Raw genomic sequence first — 19,460 nt, forward strand, 5'->3', positions numbered from 1 at the left:
GGTATCACAAAAATGTTGGAAAAATGTGTGATTTTGAGGAAAGTTGGAGGTTTGAACGGCATTGTGTGTTAGAAAATGGCATAGGGTGCATGTGAAGCACACCACCCTGGACTGACCCAGATGTTTAGTTTTAAGATGTGTCTAGGTCTCGTAGATTTTTCTAAATGGCAGCGTCCCAAAGTCCAAAAAGTGCAGCCCTCACCATTCCAAGTGGGACGATCTTGAGAGTTAGACAAGCTCTCATGGCCCACATGCAAAACTAAAACCCAAAATAATCAAATGCCCTCTTGCTTGCCATTGGGATAAGATCTTTTAGTGTGCGGGGGGAGAGCTGAATGGGTTGGGGGCATGACCATGCCCATACTGGTTGGTAGCCACCACACCACTATTTTTTAAAAAATTCTCTGGCATCTAGTAGGCTTTCTGCCCCCCGGGGAGTGGATTAGGGGTGATTGCCCCATCTGCCCACTAATGGGCAGAACAACTTTGTCCCCATTTATTTGGGGGGCGGTATGGCAACCTCTTTTTAAAAAAAATAATCTTCCCTGGTGTCTGGTGGGCTTTCTGCCCCCTTGGGGGCAGATGGGCCTTACAAAAATAGGCTGATCTGCCCCCAAGGGGACATAAAGGGCCAACAGTAATGTGCCCCCATGGGGAGCAACCCTTGCCCAAGGGGCTGCCCCCCACCAAACAAAACACGCACACACCAATCCCTGGTACCTAAGTGATTTCTGCCCCCCCCAGGGGCAGATCAACCTGATAGAAATAGGCCAACCTGCTCCCAAGGAGGGCAGAAATGGCCTAAAATAAATTTCCCCCCAGGGAAACGACCCTTGCCTAAGGGGTCACTCCCCATCTGTAAAAACATAAATTAAAAAATCCCTAGTGCCTAGTGGTTTCTGCCCCCCTTGGGGACAGCGTGGCCCAAGTAAAATAGGTTGATTTGCCCCCAAGCTTGGCAGAAATGGCCTAAAATAAATTTGCCCCCCAAGGGAGCAACCCTTGCCTAAGGAGTCGCTCCCCTTGCTTGAAATAGATGTAAAGAAACTCCCGAGTGTTTAGTGGTTTCTGCCACCCTTGGGGGCAGATTGACCTAAGAAAAATGGGTCGATCTGCCCCCAAGTTGGGCAAAAATGGCCTGAAAGGAAATTGCCCCCCAGGGGAGTGACCCTTGCCTAAGGGGACGCTCCCCATCTGTAAACATTTAAAAAAAGAATCCCTGGTGCCTAGTGGTTTCTGCCCCCCCCCCCCTTGGGGGCAGATCGGCCTAATTAAAATAGACTGATCTGCACCCAAGGGGGGGTAGAACTGACCTGAAATAAATTTGCCCCCCAGGGGAGCGACACTTGCCTAAGGGGTCACTTTCCTTGCTTGAAATTGACGTTTAAAAAAATCCCTGGTTTATAGTGGTTTGTGCCCCCCTTGGGGGTCGCTCCCCATGTGTACAAAATATATTTTTTTTTATCCCTGGTGCCTAGTGGCTTCTCCCCCCGGGGGCACAGATCGGCTTAATTAAAATAGGCTAATCTGCCTCAGGGGAAAAGAAAAGGCCTAATTAAAAAATGTCCCCGCCCCCACCCCCCAGGGGAGCGACCCTTGTCCAAGGGGTTTCTCTCCTTTATTGTTTAATTTTAAAACAACAAACTCCCTGGTGTCTAGTGGGCAGTTTTCAGCCCAATCGCTTTACGATCGAGCTGCAGAAATGCTCAGAAAGACATGAAAGGAAAGGAAAGGAAAGACCTTTCCTTTCATGCCTCTCTGGCCATCCCCACCCCGACTGGAAAAGAAATGCAATAATTTCTCTCATCTTCCAGCGCAATGGGGCGGCCTCTGATGAGGTCAGTATGCAATCGCATGCTGATGTCATCAGACGTCATTGGGAGGGTGGGGGGAGTCAGGGGTGGAAGGGGAAGGGATTCCCCTTCCATCCCTGCCCATGGGAGGGGGGTGGGATGCCCACGGGGAGCGCTAGCGCTCCCCCATGGTCCAGGTGCAGGACGAGCTGGTTACGTCATGGCACATGAGCGCCGTGGCTGAGGACGTAACCAGCTCAGCCCTGGCACCCAAGGGTTTGGCTGCCTTTACAAAAGTAAAAGGCAGCCATGTTGCTTTTACCACACTTAGGCTGTGTTCCAGGTTAGGGTCTTAGATATAGGTAAATAGTTGGTTTTACATTTTTATCTGCCTTTTAACATTCTATTAAAATGGTAATAGGTAGGGGAAATTATTTATATTTTACAGAATACAGTGGTATTATCTAGGAAGTATTGTGGTATTTTTTAAAACATTGAAAATAAATATGTTAATAAAATAAAAATATACTGTACTATCCTATAGTTTACAAATAAAGGGTACTTCAGTGTGTTAATTGTTTTAAATAGTGATTTAAAAAAAAAAAAACTTTAGGATTAGCACTGTACTACCTAGTAATGACTGTGCTACTTACACTAATGTAAAAAAAAAAAAACGAAATATAAACAAAATAATAAAAAAACACTCCTACATTATACTTAAGGAGAAAGATATTGCAGTGCAGTATTATTTTAATTCTTTACATATATACATTTATTTTAATTTTATACTTAGTCTGCGTTTTAAGGGGTTAGAGTGTAAAGCAGTGCACTTAAAACTTTTTTTTAAATGGTAAATTAAAACCCAGAACACAGACAAGTGTGGTCTAATTAATTCAGGAGAACCTCAGGACTTCACTGACATTTTTTTTAAATATATAAAGTAATTGAAAGAAATTTACTCACTTTTTACAAATTTATATGAAGTGACTCATCCCTTTCGCACACTTATACAACTGCATGGCACTGTATCTACAATTAAAAGCCAGAACACAGCCAAAGTGTGGTCTAACCAATATGTCTGCCTTTTACTTTTGTAAGTGCAATCATTAGCCAGTAATACACTGTTTTCTCATCAGCAAGTTACAGCGGTATACTCTGGCCCAACATATCACTAGGTTTTTGTGGCTTATGGGCATCATTGACAATTTACACTTCTCTGTAAGTTTAACATTGTTTGCTTTTCCCATACGCATTTTAATTGCAGTATCTTTACCACTGCGGTACCTCTGCACATAAAAAGATAGGACAGTCCCATCTATTTATGTGCGGGGACCTTGCAGTCTCAAAAATACTACTCATAAAATAAATTTGTGAATAGCAAACAATTGTAAACGTACACAAAAGTGTAAGTTTACCTTTGTGAATGATGCACTATATCTTTGGCCCTAAACAATAAATTTCAATCTTCTGCCAAAAAAGGACCCTTGACACCACATAAGCTATTTTTGGAACACATTAAGGCCCTTATTACAACCCTGGCGGTCAGTGTTAAAGCGACGGTAATACGGCCAACAGGCCGGCAGAAAACAAAATTGAATCATGACCATGGCGGAAACAACCAACATAGACAGCCACTTTAACACTCCGACCGCCACGGCGGTATAAACAAACACTGCGGCGGTAACCGCCAACAGACAGGCGGAGGACAAAGTACTGCCCACCGTATCAAAACAGGCCTCTCCGCCACCTTTTCCGGGGTGGAACCAACGCTATCAAAAGCACGGTGGAAACAGTACACAGAAGGAAAAACACTCACCTCTCGACACCCAACGAGGAACCAGGATGCCATGGAGCCAGAACTACAGGTGTTACCAATGCTAGTCTTCCTCCTGCTCAGGAGCAGAACAGATGCCGTCGATGACTACAGTGAGTACTGCACCTACAACACAGGGGAGAGGGGGAGGGAAAAGAGAGTGACACACACACGCAATACGCAATACCCCCAACCCCACCCTCACCCACAACAACATACACACCCCAACACCCCCTGGAAGATTGCAAGGACAAAAGGAAATGATTGTAACGATTTTAATCATGAAAAATCTGATAGTAAAAGTTCAAAGTTCAGTATATACATATGTGTACACCAACTACACAAGTCCGGATAGTGTACAAATCATTGACCGTGGACCAGTGGTCCCAAAATACATGGGCAAAGCCCACACAAGATACCTGACTCGAGATGGAGAGAACACTGCAGGGGCATCAGATCGAAAATAAACTGGCACCTCAGGGGGAAGGGAAGGGTGGGCACCTCAGCCGGATGAACGCATGATGCCACTGCTGCACGAGGGAGCTCCATGCCCATTGCTGTATCCTGGGGAGTGCAAAGCCACAGTCTCTCAAGTCTTTCCAGTGGGTGGTTTGCCCACTGCTTTATCCTGGGGAGTGTAAAGCCACAGTCTCTCAAGTCTTTCCAATGGGTGGTTTGCCCACTGCTTTATCCTTGGGAGTGCAAAGCCACAGTCTCTCAAGTGGATAACAGTCTCCACTGGTTCAGGAGGGGGCATGGTGCCCAGAGTGCTTCATCCTGCCAAGGACTGAGGTAGTGGATGTATTTCTCCACTGGTACTGGAGGGGGCCTCGTGCCCAGAGTGCTTCATCCTGCCAAGGACTGAGGTAGTGGATGTATTTCTCCACTGGTTCTGGTGGGGGAATGGTGCCAAGAGTGCTCCACATGCAGTGTGGCCGGTCCCATTCCCTCACCTGGGTGTGTGTGCCACGAGATTGCCTAGAAACAGGTAGCATGAATTGCCATGGAGGCAGAGACATACCCCACATTGTTGCGGCTTCGCCTTCCACCTGCAGGTACAAACAGTGATGGAACTCATGCCTCATGGAAGCTGGGCAGGGTCCAGGAAGTTTCCTCCAGCATCAGATGACTGACCACTGGGGATGGTAGCCATGACAGCAGTGGTGCCACTGTCCGAGCACGTCGCGGGGCTGGTGGCGGTGCTTGCGGCGGTGTCTGTGGCGTTGGTGCTGGCAGTGGTGCATGGGTCAGCACCTGTTAAGGGACACAGCAGGATGTCTACCCACTGGAGAAGATGCTGGGGACTGTTTCTCAGGCTGCAGACGTGCAGGTGGCTGTGCAGGTGGCGGTGCAGGTGGCTGTGCAGGTGGCAGTGATGGTGGCGGTGCTGGTGGCGGGGCAGGTTGCGGTGCCACCATGCCCTGTCCTTACCTGCTCTTCTGCTTTTGTCCCTTTCCCACCTTTGATGGTGCTACAGGTGTCTTGCCACTGTCCCCTTTTGTTTTGGCAGAGCCCTTGGTGGCTGGTAGGTGCAGCTTCTCCCTCTGGGATGTGGGCACCTTCTTCACCTTGGCAGGTGGTGGAATGTCCTTGCCCTCGCTACGTGGCACACTGGCAGCCCTGATGGGTGGCACACTCGATGACCCCACAGTTGCTGGCACCACTGTGACTGGGGATTTGGTGGCTGAGGTGCTGGGATGGGACCTGGAAAGCCTGACACTAGGGGAAGGACGTTGGGGGGTGAAGGGAAGAGGTCAAGGTTTGCCAGGCAAAGTTTTTTAGACACACTGGGACCGGAAGATGGAGGGGGTTTGGGAGTGGAGGAAGAGGTAGTGGTTGTAGGAGGTGTACGTTTGCTGAATTTGGGTGAAGGTGCATGGGCTGGAGGCTGCTGTGAGGAGGATGGCTATTGGGTGGGTGTGTGCCTGCGTTTGTGTACTTTGGGAGGAGGGCTCACAGACACACTGGGAGAGGACACTGGGGATGTGTGCATGGTAGTGGGGGTGGTGATTGCACGTGAGCGGTGTGTGGTGATGGGCGTGCTGGTGATGGAGGTAGTGGCTGAGGGTGTAGTGCATGCAGGTGTGAGTGAAGATGAGACAGGGATGGAGGAGGAGGACGTGGAGGAGAGGGACACAGTGGAGGCAGTGGCTGTTGCTGTATCTGCATGGGGATGGTGCTTGTGTGAGTGCTTGTGGGATGTATGGTCCTTATGTTTGCCATGTCCACTCTTGTGTGTTGATGAGTGTGCATGCTGGTCTGATGGTGTGCTTGGGATAGGCTGAGGTACAGGAGATTGGGTCGGGGTGGAAGAAGTTTGAGGGGGGAGGCTGGACACAGGTGGCTGCCATCAGTGCTGAGGCCAGAGCCTGAAATGCTCTCTGTTGGGCCGCCTGCCCAGAATGAATGCCCTCCAGGTATGCATTTGTTTGTTGAAAATGCCTCTCAACACCCTGGATGGCATTCAAAATGGTAGATTGCCCAACAGTGAGGGATCGCAGGAGGTCAATAGCCTCCTCACTGAGGGCAGCTGAGCAGACTGGGGTAGGGCCTGAAGTGCATGGGGCGAAGGAGATGCCCACCCTCCTGGGTGAGCGGGCATGGGACACACGCTGAGGGGCTACTGGGAGGGTGGTGTTGGTAGGGGGGGTGGCGGCTGTACCTGTTGATGCGTCGGGCACAGAGGTGCCAGACACCGCATGGGAGCTCCCATCAGAGGAGTCGCTGTCACTGGTGTATGCTCCTGTCCCCGTCGTGGAGCTCCCTTCGGGCTCTGTCCCACTGGTGGCTTCAGACTCCGTTGCTTCACCCTCCAGGGCCAAGTGGGTTGCAGCGCCCTCCTGCTCTGGTGCCACTGCTCCTCTGTCAGATGATGCTATTGCACACAAGAACAGGGAGACAAAGCAAAAAGGGGGGGAAAGACAGAAGAAAAACATGTTCAGTGCATGCACCATTACTACCGTTGGCGGACACAACACACAGGGAGCAGCCCTCTCCACTACGCGATGCACTAACAGTTCCTGGAAAATTCGCATGCCCATGTGGTACGATGCCTAAGCCCAATTGCTGCACACCTGGAAGTCCCAGGAGCCTGACTAGTGTAGATGGCTATTACCACTAGTGGGGTTGGGGTGCCACAGAGCTTGCCTAACATAAGGGACCTTGCCTACAAAATTCGCCCTGGCCTAGGGGAACCCGCTGCCCCCCTCCCCAATCCACACACCTCGTAATGCACGCAGTCAGCTGAATGAGAGTGTACTCACACCCTTGTGGCTGATGTGATGCCCTCAAGTGCCCATCCAACTCCGGATACGCCACCGCCAGGATCCGGTACATCAGGGGGGCCATGGTGCGACGGGCACCCCTTCCACGTTGGGAGGCAATCCCCAGCTGGGCCTCTGCCGTCTTCTTGCTCCAGTGGCGCAGGGCCTCCCATCTTTTACGGCAGTGGGTGCTCTGTCTGTGGTAGACCCCCAGCGTACGGACGTCCTTGGCGATGGCATGCACATACCCTTCTACTGGTGGGTGCTGACCTAGAGGAAAGGTACAGAAGGAAAGGAAATTACTCACCCGTCTGAACCATCATACTCATTGCGTACTAGTTCCCACCCATGCCCTGACACACATAAACTCACCATCCACATATACAGGCCTCAGCCCACACCCCCATGTATCTTCCATCCACACCACTCAAAACAGGCATTGCTCACGCAGCATGCTCACAGTGTACTCACTTGTTTGTCTGGAGGAACGTACAGTTGCGTGTACTGGGGGAGGACCCCATCCACTAGTTTCTCCAACTCCTCAGAAGTGAAGACACTGTTGCCATCGCCGCTTCCAGATACAGGTCACAGCAGCACTTGCATTGTAGGTCCTTGCCTGTTGAAGGTCAGGTATCAAGTGAGTGAACAGATAGGAAGTGGCGGTCACGTCCGCGGCGGTGCGTACCTTTACCGCCAGCGTACATCGTCATTGGCTCCTGGGACCCATTAGGCACAATGTTAACCAATGCTGAATTGTGCCGAGGTCTTCGACCGCCCACTGCTACGGTGTACAATGTCAGCGCAGTTACCTAATTTCCCCTTTTGCCACCTTACAGGTCAGGCAGCCGCCATTTCAGGGGGCCACATGGGATGGATAAAAACTGCATCACACCTATCTAGGCCAGGAATACAGACAGATACCAGCACATTGTGAATTCCGAACGTTTCAGCAAATAACACATTGTGATACCTCAGTGTTGGATGACCCTCTGCTCGCTGTTCTCCTCCATAGGGCAAGTCTGCTGGGGCAGGTGATGAGATGGCGGCATCCTCCGGTGTACAGACCCCTGGTGGACCTGTCGACAATAGAAGAGAGACACATCATAATCACATACAGACTTGATCGTGCAACAATCCAGAAACTGTGTGCCTAGTTGGAGCCAGACCTGATTTCAGCTATCCGCCATCCCACAGGAATCCCCCCTCTAGTGCAGGTTGTGTCTATACTCCATTTCCTTGCCAGTGGGTCTTTTCAAACAACAGTGGCCATAGCATCAAGGATGTCCCAGCCAATGTTCTATAACGTGTTGTCCAGAGTGTTATCTGCCCTGCTGAAACACATGCGCAGCCACATCGTTTCCCTCAGGTGGAGGATTTGCCCACAGTGAAAGGTGACTTCTATGCCCTTCGACATATGTCCAACATCATTGGTGCCATTGATGGTACACATGTAGCATTTGTCCCCCCCACAGGAATGAACAGGGGTACAGAAACCAGAAAAGCTACCATTCGATGAATGTGCAGATGGTGTGTTTATCAGACCAGTACATCTCCCATGTGAATGCCAAGTATCCAGGCTCAGTGCATGACGCTTACATTTTGAGGAATAGCAGCATCCCTTATATGATGGGGCAACTCCTTATGCACCGTGTGTGGCTAATAGGTGAGGCCAAAGTCCCAGCACCGTTGACATAGGTATCTAGGTATGGGGTTGTCCCTAAAGGTTAGTGTGTGTCTAACAGTTGTCCCTTGACATTTGCAGGTGACTCTAGTTACCCCAACCTGTCATGGCTACTGACCCCAGTGAGGAACCCCAGGACAAGGGCAGAGGAACGCTACCATGAGGCACATGGGCGGACTAGGAGGATTATAGAACACACCTTCGGCCTCCTGAAGGCCAGATTCCAGTGCCTCCATCTGACAGGTGCCTCCCTATACTACTCACCGAAGAAGGTGTGCAAGATAATCGTGGCCTGCAGTATGCTGCACAACCTGGCTTTGCGACGCCAGGTGCCTTTTCTACAGAAGGATGGGCCAAATGGTGGTCTTGTGGCAGCCGTGGAGCCTGTGGACAGTGAAGAAGAGGAGGCAGAAGAAGAAGATGTCGACAACTGAAACAACATCATCATGCAATACTTCCAGTGAGACACAGGTAAGAAGATGTAACTGCTTCCCACATCTCATACTATTGTTGGAGCTAGCATAAGTCTGTCATTTTCACTCAGTGTATGGACCCTGACTTGTTACTTTGGCTTTCCATTTCACAGATCTGGGTCCCACTTTCTTCCCTCTGCTATGTTTACTGCTGGCCTACAGCTGTGTTACATTGGTATGTGAACAAGAACATTGACATTGCAATATTCCAGAGATTTTGCAATTACACATTTGTGAAAGCACAGCCTGACTCCAGTTTGTTTTGTGATTCAAGTGTGTTTATTTCTGTGCAAATAAGTGGAGGGGGTGTAAAATGGGCCGGGGTGATGGTGGTGGAATGTCCATGGCAGAGTCCAGTCTATTCGTTTCACAAGTGCATTGTCCAATGGGGCATAGGAAGTGGAGCAATGGCAGTTTCAGGTGGATAGGGTGTCAAAGTGGGACAGGAGGGTGACATCCGGGGGGTCTTATTTCCTGGTGGGGGTCTTGGCAATGTTCTCTGTCTTGTTCCTGGATCTCAGGGACTGTTTGCGGGGTGGTTCTCCATCTGCAGGGGGTGGGGTGCTGGTGTCCTGTTGTTCCTGTGGCAGTGCCTCCTGTCCACTAGCTGGTGGAAGTGGAGGGTTGTTCATCATCCAGCCTAGTGCCAGGGGCCCATTGGTGTGCCACTGTGTCCCTCCTGGTGTTGAGAAGGTCTGCCAGCACCCCTGCAATGGTGACCAGGGTGTTGTTGATGGACTTCAAGTCTTCCCTGATCCTCAGGTTGTGTTCCTCCTGCAGCCGCTGGGTCTCCTGAAACTTGGCCAGTACTGTGCCCATGGTCTCCTTGGAATGGTGGTAAGCTCCCATGATGTTGGAGAGTGCCTCGTGGTGTGTCGGTTCCTTGGGCCTGTCCTCCCCCTGTCGCACAACAGTCCTCCCAGCTTTCTTGTTATCCTGTGGCTCTGTCCCCTGAACCGTGTGCCCACTGACATTACCCCTAGGTCCCTGATCGTCCTGTGTTGGTGGGTTTGCCTGGGTTCCCTGTAGTGGTGGACACACTGCTAATTGACGTGTCCTGGGGACAGAGGGATGGGCCCGCTGGGTGGGTGCTGTAGTGGTGTTTCCTGAGTGGGGAGGTTCAGTGGTGCTTTGTGACTGTGTCAGGGGAACCGACTGTCCTGAGGTCCCTGATGGGGGCCAGGCTGGTCATCTTGATCCAAGCGTGTAGAGCTGCTGTCATCACTGTGGGCCTCTTCTGTGGGGGGACTGGATATGTCTGGCACCTCCTGATGGTGACGTTGGTTAGGGGCCTGTTGGAGTGTAAATGCGTAGTTTTTGTATGTGTGTGTGCCATCTTGTGCAATGGGTGAGTTACCCTCTACTCCTGTGCTTGCATTATTGGCTTGGCCCTTGTGTGATTGGTGATTTTGGGGCATGAATGAGTCTCTCTACTGGACATGCTTTGGTGATGGGTGTCCATGCATTGGTGTTACATGCAGGGCTTGGTTTTGGGATGTGTGGGTTGTGTTAGTGGGGTATCTGTGGGTTGTTGGGGTGATGGGTGTGATGGTGAGGGTGGAAGTATGTGATGGCATGCAGGTGGGGTGTGGGGATAAAGTAGTAAAGATTTGCCTTACCAGAGTCCAGTCCTCCTGCTACTCCTACCAGGCCCTCAGGATGCATAATTGCCAAGACTTGCTCCTCCCATATTGTTAGTTGTGGGGGAGGAGGTGGAGGTTCACCGCCAGTCCTCTGTACAGCAATCTGGTGTCTGGATACCACGTAACGTACCTTCCCCCATAGGTCGTTCCATCTCTTCATGATGTCATCCCGTGTTCTTGGATGCTGTCCCACTGCGTTAACCCTGTCGACAATTCTGCGCCATAGCTCCATCTTCCTTGAAATGGATGTCTGCTGCACCTGTGATCCGAATAGCTGTGGCTCTACCCAGACGATTTCCTCCACCATGACCCTGAGCTCCTCCTCTGAAAACCTGGGGTGTCTTTGGTGTGCTATGATGTGGTGTGGGTGATGCGTGAGGTGGTGTCTGTTGTGATGTGTTGGGGATGTGTTGGTGTGTGTTGTTTGAGGTGCTTGGATGTCGTATGAGTGATGGTGTCGTGTGTCTGTGGATGCTGGTGTTGTGTTAGGTAGTCTCTCTCTGGCCTTCTTTCAAATTTCTGCTTGTAAGGGTTTGTGGGTGATGTGGGTGTGTGCTTTATATTGGATTGGGTGTGTGGGTGTGGTATGTGTATGTGTATCAGGTGTGTGTGTTTTGAATTGTCTAATGTGGTTGTGTTTTGTATATGTGTGTGTATTTTGAGCGCAGCGGTGTGTACCACCAATGGTTTACCGCGGTTGAAAGACCGCTGTGTTGATTCATGGGTCTTGATACTGTGGGTGTATTTCTGTTGGCGTGACGGTGTAGGTTTTGGTATCGCCAGTTTATCACTGACCTTTGGGGTGGCGAACTTTTGTGGGTGTCTGTATTGTGGCGGATTCCGAGCTGTGGGTTGTAATACCAGTAGGCGTGCAGGCCAGGCGTGCAGAGCTGCTGTTTCACTGTGGGCCTCTCCTCTCGGGGGACTGGATATGCCTGGCACCTCCTGTCCCGTGAGGTTGAGTAGGAGTCCTGTTGGGGTGTAAATGCATAGTTATTGTATGTGTGTGTGCCATCTTGTGCAATGGGTGAGTTACCCTCTACTCCTGTGCTTGCATTATTGGCTTGGCCCTTGTGTGATTGGTGATTTTGGGGCATGAGTGATTCTCTCTACTGGACATGCTTTGGTGATGGTGTCCATGCATTGGTGTTACATGCAGGGCTTGGTTTTGGGATGTGTGGGTTGTGTTAGTGGGGTATCTGTGGGTTGTTGGGGTGATGGGTATGAGGGCGAGGGTGAGAGTATGTGATGGCATGCAGGTGGAGTGGGGGGATAAAGTAGTAAAGATTTGCCTTACCAGAGTCCAGTCCTCCTGCTACTCCTGCGAGGCGCTCAGGATGCATAATTGCCAAAACTTGCTCCTCCAATGTTGTTAGTTGTGGGGGAGGAGGTGGGGGTCCACCGTCAGTCGTCTGTACAGCAATCTGGTGTCTGGATACCACGGAACGTACTTTCCCCTGTGGGTCGTTCCACCTCTTCCTGATGTCATCCCGTGTTCTTGGATACTGTCCCACTGCGTTAACCCTGTCGACAATTCTGTGCCATAGCTCCATCTTCCTTGCAATGGATGTCTGCTTCACCTGTGACCCGAATAGCTGTTGCTCTACCCGGACGATTTCCTCCACCATGACCCTGAGCTCCTCCTCTGAAAACCTGGGGTGTCTTTTGGGTGCCATGATGTGGTGTGGGTGATGTGTGAGGTGGTGTCTGTTGTGATGTGTTGGGGATGTGTTGGTGTGTGTTGTTTGAGGTGTGTGGATGTTGTATGAGTGATGATGTTGTGTGTCTGTGGATGCTGGTGTTGTGTTAGGTAGTCTCTCTCTCTGGCCTTCTTTCACATTTCTGGTTGTAAGGGTTTGTGGGTGATGTGGGTGTGTGCTTTATATTGGATTGGGTGTGTGGGTGTGGTGTGTGTATGTGTATCAGGTGTGTGTGTTTTGAATTGTCCAATGTGGTTGTGTTTTGTATATGTGTGTGTATTTTGAGCGCAGCGGTGTGTACCGCCAATGGTTTACCGCGGTTGAAAGACCGCCACGTTGATTCATGAGTCGTAATACTGTGGGCGTATTCCTATTGGCGTGACGGTGTAGGTTTTGGTATCGCCAGTTTATCACTAACCTTTGGTGTGGCGGACTTGTGTGGGTGTCTGTATTGTGGCGGATTCCGAGCTGTGGGTCGTAATACCAGTAGCGTAATTCTGCTGCCACAACGGTATGTTGGCGGTCTTCTGCACGGAGGAAAGTGGGATTTACCACCAGGGTTGTAATGAGGGCCTTAATCTGCATCCTTTCAGCCATTTTGAGACTAGGGGGCATATTTATAAGCCTCTAGCATCACCTTGCGCCACACTAGCCTAATTGTTTTGCGCTAATGTGGCCCAACAAAGACATAATCCTAGCACCATATTTACAAAGTGGCACAATGCATGCATTGCACCACTTTGTAACCCTTTGTGCTACATTATGCCTTTACCAGGCATAATGTATGCAAAGGAGGCGTTCCTTGTGTCATTTTGTACGGCACTTTTAACACCTGCTCAGAGTAGGCATTAAAAGGGGCTTTCATTACTTATAATGGGCCCCTATGCACTCTGCAGGAGTAGCGCCAGTATTTAGGCGCTACTTCTGCAGAGTACATCAATAGGGTCATAAAAAATGATGCTATTGCCCCCTACCCTGCACCATAGTGCACCCTATTTTAAATATGGTGCACACATGGTGAAAGTAGGGGGGTGCTAAGTGGCGCAGGAAAAGTGGTGCTGCACTCGGTGCAGCATCACTTTCCATAAATCTGCCACAACGTCTCATTAAACAGTACCTCCACTCTACAACACCCCATTCCACTCTACAACAGTCCAGTCCACTCTTTGACACTCCATGACACTCAACTTTCTGACAAACCACTCCACCCCACTGTACGGCATACCACTCCAGTCTACCACAAACCACTCCCCTTTCAACATGCAACTCTACTCCACGTCAATCCACCCCATGAGACTCCAAATTATGACACGCAACTCCACTCTACCATATGCTACTCCAGTCTATGACACGTCACTCCACTCTACATATCGGTATTACTCTCTATGTTACTCCACTGTATGTCATTGCAATTTATATCACTGCATCCTATGCCAATACTCAATGTTATTTCACTCTATACCACTTCACTACATGCCACACCACTCCACTCCAAGCCGTTCCACTCATTCAAAGCTACTCTTCTGTTTGCTACTCCGCTCTACCCCACTGCAGTCTATGCCACTCCACGCTACGCTTTTCCACTCTACACCACTTGTATGTATGCCACTCCACTCAATGCTATTCGACTCTAAGCCAATGTACTTTATGCCACTCCACCCTATGCCTCTCAGCTTTATGCCACTCAATTCTGCACCACTCCACTGCATGCTACTCACTTTTCACCACAATGTTCTATGTTATTACACTCTACAACACTCTATTCTATTCCACACCAGTCTACGCTATTCTACTCTATGCCACTGCGCTCAAGCCATTCTACTCTACTCCACTTCACTCCATTCTATCCCACTCCACTGTATGCAACTCCACTGTATGCAACTCCACTCTACGCAACTCTAATCTACACCACTCCACTCTATGCTGTTCCACTCTATGCCACTCCACTTTATGCCACTGTACTCTACACCAGTGGTTCCCCATACTGTGGTCCAGGGACCTCTGGGGGTCCACAAGGCCTCCCCAGGGGGTCTGCGACTACTCAGAAATGTAAATAATGTTAACAGATTAGGTCCCCAGCTTTCAGTAATGACTCAGTGGGGAGTCACCGGATTCCAATAATGATTCTATGATATTCCACCCTAGTCTACTCCACTTTATGCTTGTTACTCTACACCATTCCACTCTATGTTATTCTACTCTATGCCACTCCACATCATGCCATTCTACTGTATGCCACTGCACTCTATGCAACTCACTCGCAGCCACTTTACTGTACACCACTCAACTTTACACCACTCTATGCCACTCCACTGTACTTTATTCCAGCCATGTGCGCATATAGCACAAGCACTGACAGAACTGCTAATGCCAAGAGGCACCCGTAGTGTTACCCCACTCATCCATCACAGTGTCCTCTGCTACAATGAACCTACTACCTCTACTCAGCCTTTGATCTTCAGTTACCTAGAAAAGATCAAAACTGTATATTGTGTGGGTGTAGGACAGGCACTGACAGGAATGTAAAGGCTATGATGCACTAATAGTGTTACCCCAATCAACCAACACAGTGTTGTCTGCCATAACGAGCCTTCTACCTCTACTCAGCCATTGAACTGTAGTCACCTAGAAAGGATTACACCTGTATGGTGTGTGTGTGATACATGGAATCAAATGCCTACATTGCACAGGAGGATCCCTCATGGCCACTCCAAGTACCAGTAAGTGAACACCTGCCAAATTTCTATTTTCCTGGAAATTCACACATGAAGTGCACTCACCTGGGGGATGACACATAACAAGTGCATGAGGAACAGGGAGTCACATGATTGCTAAGTCAGGAGGCTATGACTACCCAGTTCAAAGCACCAGCCCAATCTGCATATGCTCAAAAGTACTTATAGGTTAACTTGCAATGAAAGTATACTCACCTCAGAGAATGACCCATGTATACTGTGTGTAGTGCTTGGAAAAACATCACTGTATATCCCTGGAGGGCAAGTCCATGGCCTCTTATCACCAGGCTAGCGGCCATGTGAAATTGTGCATTTGTCTGTGAACTCACCAATTAAGTCTAGCCACGTAGGAGGAACCAAGATGCAGGTCATGGCACACTTTGTGATGTGGCTACACACCAGAACCATCTTGAGCAGCTATGCCAAGATGAAATGTTGTGGACAGGAAGGCCAGCTCAAAATGTGGGCTATAAAACTTTGTGACAGGTCAAAGGCCCCAAGATGCATCATCTGAATAGTATTAGCAGCAGACATGTTCACAAGACACTCCCCACATGGTGACAACTATCACAGATACTGCAAGGTATTGAGTTTGCCTTCATAACAGCCAACTAGGTATTAAGATGACTCACCACATCCTGCCCAGACACTGTTTTTTCTGCACTGCTGTCAAGATATAAGTCTATGACCAACCCTCCAACTGCTAAGGTAATCAGACATTCTGAAGCCAGTTGACTGAAATGGAAGAGGTATGTTACTCAAATCTTAGGTCGTTACAAAGGATAGCATGTAAATATGCCACATAAGGGAAAGCTGCTAACCTCAATCTGTACATGGCCCTAGCCAAATGTCACTGTCATCTATTGGAGGTATATGTCACAATACGACCTGCAACATTGTATCTCCCATATCAACAGGCCGAGCAGCCATTGTGGCTGCTGACACCACTGAAGAGACTGCCACAACCCCCATAGATGAAGCCCTTAGTGAGATCACCATTCCTGGATGTGTGGACATTGAGGACGGCTTTGGTCTATCTGGGCAACCTGGTCAGACAACACCAGTGAGCCTCACCCTGACCACATCAACTCCTCCTAGCCCCATGACCTCAACATCTCAGGCAGTCAGTTGCCCCCAAACCTGTGTCCCAAGGACAGTCAATAACATCTTATGCCCCCCAGTCCAGGTTCCTGAGTCACAACGAGCCAACTCCGACAATGAAGGAAATAGAACCAATTGAAGGGGAAAACGGCACCAAGGGTGCAGGCACATGAGGGTAGGGTGTATGGGAGGGATGGTGTGGCCCAGTGGCAAAACGCTGCTGGTGATGCTCCGGGCCAGGGTACCATCAGGCAAGTCCTGGAAGCTGTGGAAAAGTGGGAGGCCTTCAACACCATCAGGACAGTTCAAGGTGATCAGCAGTACCCTGATCAAGGACCATGAACAACAACATACCCCTTCCTGTGGCCCAGCAATACCAGCCCCTTCAACTTCTGTGACAGCCACTGGAAAGGAAGCCCTGTCAAGGGAAGGACCCACCTCAGACACCCCTGCCTCTGTAGCTACTAAAGGCCCTGCAAGCGGGGACATCCACCAGAGACTCCAAGAGGTGTGGATGGCAAGACACCAACCACTGCCAGCAAGTGACTTCTTCCTGATGGAGCTCCTTTGTGTGTCACAGATTCACTCTGTTGACTGGCCTTTTACCACTTTCCATTTGCCATGGTAGGAGGACATTGGACTTTGGACTTCAAATGTTGTGGCATCTACTCTATTGATTACATCCACCATGACTGATCACTTCACCTTACATTTTTTTAGTTTCACAATTATTCCATATAAATATGTGACTAAACACACCTATCACAAAAACACTGCCTACTACCTCAATTTTTTAAACAATTTTGAAATGTCAAATTTTAAACCCATGTAATCCACACCAGGAAGACATACAATAGTAATGGAAGGAGGGAGAGGTCTCAGGTAGTGTCATACTGAGGATGACTAGCAACACAATGTCACAAGTGTCTGGTCAGACTAAACATTTTATTACACTGTACTGCTGATAGGCTGTTAAATGGTCTGGACTGCCATAGCCAAGAACATCTGAACCACATTGAGTCTGGCCATATATCCTAAATATCCCAAAGGGAGTGTCCCCCAGACCACAGTAGAATGTGGTTTGTCAGACCTTGTCCCTTAGAATAGGCCAACACATTAGTTGATGTTGTCACCAGCTTGAGCCTTATCACAGATCAAACCAGGTCTGCCAACTCTACATACACCAGGGCACATCCAGAGGGCAGTACAACATTTCCTGATCCTAGGTCCATCCTATCACCATGGCCAAACATCTGGTGGTATGATGCTAACCTGTGTCAGTGTTGTGGCACAGGCACTCCGGACTGCTATGTGGAAACACATTAACAGCCACTAAAAGGTCTTACATGATCACTGTACATACAATGTGAAATGAGAATGCATGGATTGCACTGCATGACACGTAGCAAGGCCACATGGTCACACACATGAAACAGTTGACCCCTCACACCACAACTCACAAGTGTATTTGGCACTTCAGATCTCCCCTCACTCACTGTCCAGGCTCCTTTGACACAGGACTCATACATCCCAAAACTGTGACTAACATTACCTGGATCAAGCCATGCCCACTTCACATGTCAGAACAGCTACAGCTCCTGCCCATGTCACAACTTTGAAATGCCCTCATGAAGATGGCATGATGAAGAGACCTGTGTGAAAAATGTGGAATACAAGGAGTTAAGGCATGAAAATTCATACATATGACCCGCACCACATCACAAAGTACTGTAGATCCACTCACATTGCAATGAGACTGACACAAACAAGGCAGATCGTAAAGGTAGTTACATGTCCTAGTGTGACTTAGGCAGCAAAGCTTGGCTGTATACTGCATAGCATGAGATGCTGTGTCTTTAGTGGGAAATTACCCCACTCAGCACATTCTTACCCCTACACTTCCCCAGACAGACACAGAAATCATGTCATATGACATGCTTACACTCAAGTAAAGTAGTGATTGATGAGATCTGCCCAAAAGACTTCACCTTCCACTTCATCACTGCCATCCTCACTTGGCATTTCAGGGGGCTCACCCGGTGGCACTCCTAGCTCCTCCTTATTGGTATATATGGGATGTGCCTCCTCAGGGCAATGTTGTGGATCATGCAGCAGGCCAAAATGATCTTCCAAAATGTTCGAGTGAGTAGAGGAGGGCTCCACCTATTGTGTCCAAAGGGCAAAATCTGGCCTTCAGGAGCCCAAAAGCCTGCTCCACTACATGCTGTGTTATTCCATGGGCATCATTGAAGCAGACTTCCCCTGACATGGTTGGGTTCCTCACCAGTGTCAACAACCATGGACAGTTTGGGTATGTAGAGTCCCCAGTCAGGGGACATTTCCATAGAAAAGTTAGATGACATATGTGACTTACCAACCAGCCAGGCCCACTCTGGATACAGTTGTGACATCAGCTGTGGAATGGCACTGTTCTGCATGATGAAAGCATACAGCCATACAACACTTGACACATGGATGTCGACAATGTGATAGCACATGTACATCCATTACAGCATGGGCAGAGTAGGCATGTTGTATGTGTGAGGTGTGTGTAAACTGAGCCATGTGTATGTTGGCACTGAGCTTCAGACCATGTCTGGCCATGCTAATCTGTCATTTTGGAGGCATATTTGGATTCACTCTGCCCTTTTGGTTGCCACATACACATCACATGGTAAATGGTGGCTACATAATGTTCTGTCATGCATGGAATTGATGGGAATCGATTTTCCTGCAGGTTCTGTCTACTCAGCCTGTAGAGACCAGTGTCTGTCAATGGTATCTCACTGTATGGGTCCACGTCTAGGATTGAAGGATTGAAGGGTTGAATTGAGTCATTTTGGCTATGCAACTATGACACTGTGTCCATTGCCTGTCTTGCATGACATCCTGTCATGTGGACCACTCTTGTTTCTGTGCTAAGATGCAGTTTCCTGAGGTTCTTTCAATGAGGAGTATGTAGATGGTTTTGGATGGCTAGCCTAAGCTCTGTGATCAATGTACACTAGGCTGCACTGTCAAAATGTATGTCTCTGACCCCTGACATGTCCTTACTCCCACAGCCCTGTTGAGATCATTATTCAGGTCAAATGTGTCCCGTGCAGGCTTATAGCATACATGTCAGTTTCACAGTGCAGACAGTGTGATGAATCCTGTGAAGCCATGATATCTGGCCTACATTTTGTCTTACATGACTGGCAAATGGACAAAGTATGCCTTTGTTTGTAGGATGCTATCAATGTAGGCTGTACACATATT

Source organism: Pleurodeles waltl, chromosome 5 (assembly GCF_031143425.1).
Source record: "Pleurodeles waltl isolate 20211129_DDA chromosome 5, aPleWal1.hap1.20221129, whole genome shotgun sequence".
In the NCBI taxonomy this organism is placed as follows: Eukaryota; Metazoa; Chordata; class Amphibia; order Caudata; family Salamandridae; genus Pleurodeles; species Pleurodeles waltl.